Consider the following 6,435-nt stretch of genomic DNA (forward strand, 5'->3'; position numbering starts at 1 on the left):
CAATACACACACATTTTTTGTGTTTCAGTGAAGTAGAAATAATGGAACTGCATTAGCAGTGTTATTGTAGCATAACATTAATAATGCAAAAAAATGCAGATAAACTATTCTTTTGATGAAAAAAATTAATGAAATATTTCAAATCTATTGAAAACACAAAGAGGTAAATTTTTTGAATGTTATTATGTTTTGGGATTTTAATTCTAATGGGGAACAGAACTTATTAATTAGAAGTTTTAATGCAAGCCACTTAAAAGTTTTTCAAAAGATGAATAGTAGCTCTAGCAACCCCTTCCCCTACTCAGGATTGTTTGTTTTGAAGTGACCAGAAAAGTTGTGTAGCTGAAAGTGTCTTTCTAAATTGTTGATGAGCACTGAAATTTCAAAAGGAAAGTTGGTGAGTGCATTCAGAACACAAATCTATATTTTATGCATGAACCAAGCTCCACCCTGACTGCCATTTTTGCAAGGGAAGCGGAGGGGTAAAATAGATGGGAATCCAACATCTGAAACCTGGCCTTTTGAAAACTTTGCTTTTATAGTAAATATAATAATATTTCATCACAAAACCTTTTTTAATTCTCCAATTATAAATCATTTAAGGAATGCTGCTTTCAATGCAAGCTTCTTGAACATTCTGCAGAGTTTATCATGGGAATATTAGTAATATACTAGATATACCTTGGCGTTATCATTGTCTGTGATAAGACAAATTATTCAGGTAAAATATTCAAGAATATTTTTCTCCTTAATTAAAATATACTTTTTGTGGGGTCTTATATATGTGTAGTTTGTTTGTACTGATCTTTCCTACAGCTATATACTTAAAATAGCGCAGTCGCAAACACTGAGTGAGCTTTTGTGTTTTGACATTCGTCAACAGCTGGATTCTGAGTGCTGAATCCAAGGTTGTTCTCCATCAGCATATCTCCTGGCCACAGAAGAGAGGGAAGGGTAATTGTTGCTAATTCCCTCCTCCCTCTCAGCTCCCTGAAATACTGTTCCTAGAGCACAGGAGACTTCAGAACAGAGGTATATTGGGAGGGCTCATCAAAAATCCACCTGTTTCATTGGTTGAAAATTACCTTGTGACTGAACCATCAGTAAAGGGGGAAGAACTATAAATGAGTATTTTTAGACTACAATATTAAACACAATTATATTGAAATAACTTCCAAAGTATTTCCCTCCCATTAAGTGAGACTTCTGTTTATATTAATGGAACTAGGAATCCTTGAACTTGTGTATGTCTTTTCTCTTCTTACACTCTTTGCAAATAATCTGGTTCCCCCCAAAATCATAGGAGGCTGTGTGGGTCCCCTCAGTTGATAGAAATGGCCTTTGACTAGGTTCACAGAAGAATTAATCAGAGAAAATGTTCTTGTCCCATGCTCATTCTAAGGGCAGCCATCTATGTGAGCCCGCTTGCAGGGAGGGCGGCCTAGAAATCGAAAAAATAAAAATAAAATAAATGTTCATTACATTACCTGTTCTAGCAGATAAAATTCAGGGTCTAATTTGTTTCCTTTTATAGTTCTTATTTTATTAATGTTCATAGCATTAGTACTTCATGTTTTATATTGCAAGTGTGTTTGTATTCTGTATGTGTTCCTGAACCATACACTGAAGATTCAAATCCCTGACCACTTCTTATTTACATTATTTATAGTCCGACTTATTCTCTTGGACTGAAGACAGATTATACAGGATGAATCAACGGATGGGACATTCAATAAACAATGTAACAGGATTAGGGTTGTAGAACCAACCAGAAGTCTAAAAACAGAGTTGAAGCAAAGCATAAGTGTTAACATGATGTATTAAATGATGCAAAATTCCACAGTAGAATCCTAATTTTACACAGTAGTATACACCATAGTCCTTTATGATTGTCCTAAGTAACTTTGCAAATCATTTAGTACAGTGGAAATCTATTGCCCACATAGAAAAGCCCTCTTGAATAATTCAATTTTGCATACTTTGCAGAAAGCCATGACAGTGGGAGCCTTTCTGGCCTCCTCAGGCAGGCCGTTCCACAAGGTGGAAGCCACAATGAAGAAGGCACACGTACAGCAGCAGTTGTTGATTTTGCCCGATTGCAGGTTGGCACCTGCAGAAGACCCTTCTATGATGAGCAAAGTTGTTGTGGTGGAGCATGGGTGAAAGATGGTCTTGCAGATATGAGGGTCCAAGGCCATGAAAGGCTTTGTACGTGATAGCTAATACCTTAAATTGAGCCCAGTAACTGATGGGCAGCCAGTGAAGTGCTTGCAGAATGGAAATAATACACATGCTCTTTCTAGCTCCTGATAACAGCTCAGTTGTGGCATTCTGCACTATTTTTCTGCAAGGATGGTTTTTTAAGTAGCGGACGGATAACTGCCTCTTTGAATGGCTGAGGGAAGGTGCCCTGAGTTAGTGATTGATTTATAATAGATAAGAGTTTGTTGATGTGGTCCTTACATGATTTTAGCAGACAGGATGTGCAGGGATCCAAAGCGCAAGCAGTGGCTTTCACTGACTGATCCCAGGATCTTATCGGCATCCATCACGGAAACTGGAGCAAAATGATCCATGAATAGACCAGGTGCTGTATGAGTCCTGTTTACTGGTGTGCCTATATTACAACTGACATCCAAGTCAGACCGTATTCTCTTCATTTGTTGATTCAGCTGTGACTCTCACTGCTGAAGGAGTAACAATGATATATCTAGGTTTGAGTCCTGTAGCACCCTAGAGACCAACAAGACCCTGAGGGCACAAGCTCCCCTTGTCAGTATCTAGAAAGACCATACCCCCAAAATCCTGTCAGTTTCCAAGGTGCCACTGGACTCTTACCTAGCTGTTCTATTGCAGACCAACATGGCTACCCTCCCCATCTTTGCTGCTCTTAACAGAGATCTACCTGTATGAATAGCCCTGCCTGGTCTGATCTCACGGGACCATGTAATTTAAGCACGGTTAGTACTTGGATGGGAGTCCCCCAAGGAAGACTGTGGTTGCTATGCAGAGGAAGGCAATTGGCAAACCACATCGGCTCAGCTCTTGCCTTGGAAACCCCATGGTCCTGAGGTTGCTATGAGTCAGTTGCGACTTGAATGGCATACTATCATCATCACCCACCATTCTATATTGGAGAACAATCTACTGAGTCATGATCAGTGAGGACTTTGATTGTTTTGCTGTGGTTAACTGTTTTATCTTTCTTCCAGAAACCAGCAGCACTGAAAACAGAGTTAAACAGAAAGTGGAATCATCCCCCAAACTCCTTCTTGTGGTTTATTGTAAATACTAGGAATAAGGTCTGTTGTGGAAATAAATACAACAAGCTCTAGAAAGAGGCTCTGGATGGGTGCCCTGGCTTTGGGCACTCAGTGTCAACTTGCTGTGATGACCTCAGCAGGGTATAATGACACAGAGTCCACCATTTTCTCCAGGGGAACTGATCTCTGCCATCTGAAGAGCAATTGTAATTCTGAGTGGTCTCCAGCCCTCATCTGGAGATTGGCAACAATGGTTTTCCAGGAGGAAATGACTGGTTTGGAGGGTGGAGTCTATGGCATTGTACCTGTCTGAGGTCCCACCCCTCCTCAAATCCCACGCTCTTCAGGTTCCACCCCTCAATTATCCAGGAATCTCCCAACCTGGAGTTGGCAACCCTATCTCTTTCTGAGCCAACCATCAACCTACCTTTATCTGCACCTCTGACTTCTTTCATCTTCTTCCCCCTCCTTGCAGCTTCTACCTAGGGAAAATACAGTCTTCCTCCGTAGTGGGGACCAAAGCAGCAGTAGAAGCCTCTTCCTGAGCAGGCCACCTCAGCAGGGTATAATGACACAGAGTTCACCATTTTCTACATGGGAACTGATCTCTGCCACCTGGAAAGCAGTTGTAATTCTGAGTGATCGCCAGCCCTCACCTGGAGATTGGCAACAATGGTTCACCAGGAGGAAAAGTGCAGTTTATCTCTGCAATGGGGACCAAAGCAGCTTACATCATTCTCTCTCCCTTTTGATCTGCACAACAACCCTGTGAGGTAGGTTAGGCTGAAAGTCTGTGACTGGTCCGAAATCACCCACTCAGCTTCCACAGCAAGAACCTGGGTCTGTTACGCAGACCCTGTCCTAGGGGGGCTGCTGCTGGTGAACAGGAGCAAGCAGCCAGGCCTAGTTAAGTCATTCCAGTTAGGTGTTATTAAGTCACACAGAGGGTGCTGCCAGGCCTAGGGCAGCCAACCTCCTGGTGGAGCCTGAAGATTGCCTGGTATCACAACTGAACTCCAGACAACAGATCTCTCTCTCCCTGGAGAAAATAACTGCTTTGGAGGGTGGAGTCTATGGCATTCAGATGAGGCCTCTCCCCTCCCCAACCTCTGGTTTCTGTAGACTTCATCACAAAATCTCCAGGAATTTCCTAAACTGGAGTTGGGAAACCCAGTCAGGACTGGCCCCAATGAGTTCCCCACAAAGGCCAAAGTAGGCCCTGCCCCTGCCTTTTTACTGACAGAACCAAGTGTGGTTGCCTACAGCAGGAGAAGATAATATTTTGATGGCCGGTGGCTCACTTCAATAGCCAGCCAGCCACGGAGGAGTCAAACAGGAGAAGCGGCAGCAGTAGAAGCCTATTCCTGAGCAGGGAACAGCCGTTTCAGTAGGCAGCCAGATGTGGAGGATCAAAACAGGAGAGACAGCTGTTTTGGCAGTTTATTCAGATAGGGAAGAGAGGCCAAGCAGGCAGTAGGCAGTGGAGAGGAGCGGACCCAGCACCCAGCCAATGGCATGCGAGCACTCTTGAGTGGCAGTTGATGGGCCAACGGCTGATGGAGTGCACAGCACAGCCAATGGGAGAGCTGGAAAGTGCCAATACCCTAGGACTTCTATATATATAAGATGTACATGTTGAGGGGGAGTTAAGTATTTGTTGAACCCATTCAAAAGACTCACCTGCCTGGGGATCTCTGCTGTAAGAAACATGGAGAATGAGAGCTCACACTAGATTAAATTTACCTTAGGACAGTCCCCCTATAATTCACAGCTTTGTTGTCATTCCTTGGTCTTATGGTATCCTTGATACTATGGTGGACAGGAGGAAACAAACTCAATTTTACCCAAACCAGCACTTGTTGAGGTTCTCCATGCAGTCACGCTTTGAAATAAAAAACCAACTATTCTGCACTGTATTATATACAAAAAAACTTATCTTAAACATTGGTTTTGTTTTGACATACTACATACAAAGTTTAATTAAGTTTACTATGGTTACTATGGTGTCATCACCTGACTGCAGCCTACATGATTAGTTAGCATCCATTGCACTAGGAATGAAACCACAGATTGAAGCTGGGGTTCATTAAACACAGTTAACTATGGTTTTGTGTGATGAAAGATGGTAGAGATGTTGGTTTACTTCTGGCTTTGAGCTTTCTCTGGACCAAAGCAAAGGTGATGAAGCAAAGATTTTCTTGATGATTGTCTATGAGTCAAATCCTAACCATAGATAAACTAGGCTTTGTCTGAATAGAATCATACTGTATAGTGAACAGCTGAATAAAGTTGACTTTTTGTATTGTGATTTCTTCTCTAATCATATAGTGGCATAATGTGTGGTAAACAATATTATGGGATTCGACACTCAGAGCAACAAGTTGCATATCAAAAAGTATCTTGAACATTATACTAATAAATTCATGCTGAGATTGCTAGATATGCACTATACCATAGATCTAAGAAACCCATACTTATCCTGTGTTCACATTGGGTTGTAGGTCATGGTTGATTTTGCCATTCTGTATAGCTGGATGTTATAGCTGACCAACTCTTGTATAGGCTGCAGTTGCTCAACAGTGAGTTTATAAACTATCCACTGTGGAGGAAAATGGTCATCAGTGTCTATCCCATAAAAGCACTGATTGTAGTAGAAGAGTTGGTTTTTCTACCCCACTTTTCTCTACCCTAAGAAGTTTCAGAATGGCTTACAATCTCCTTCCCTTCCTCTCCCCACAACAGGCATTTTGTGAGGAAGGTGGGGCTGGGAGTATTCTGAGAGAACTGTGACTGGCCCAAGGTCACCCAGCAGGCTTCATGTGGAGAAGTGGGGAATCAAACCCAGGTCTCCCAAGTTAGAGGCCGAGGCCACTGCTCTTAACCACTACACCATTTTGGCTTTCTAGGGTGTGTGTGTGGGGGGGGAATCAATGAATCGCCACATTTTGCTGGTATGGATTAGAAATGAATGCTCATTGACAGAGTGAGGCACTGAGACAGTGAAACAATTTTGAAAGAATGACAATATAATAATGCACAGAATAACTCGATTAAGCCTAGTCAATGAACTTCACCAGAAGTAACTCTGCATAGGATACATTGTAAATAAACAGTAAAAATTTTTTAAAAAAACTAATTTTATAATATGGACTTATTAAAAAATTTCAATTTT

The sequence above is a fragment of the Gekko japonicus genome, unplaced genomic scaffold (assembly GCF_001447785.1).
Source record: "Gekko japonicus isolate JY-2015 unplaced genomic scaffold, Gekko_japonicus_V1.1 scaffold3581, whole genome shotgun sequence".
NCBI lineage: Eukaryota > Metazoa > Chordata > Lepidosauria > Squamata > Gekkonidae > Gekko > Gekko japonicus.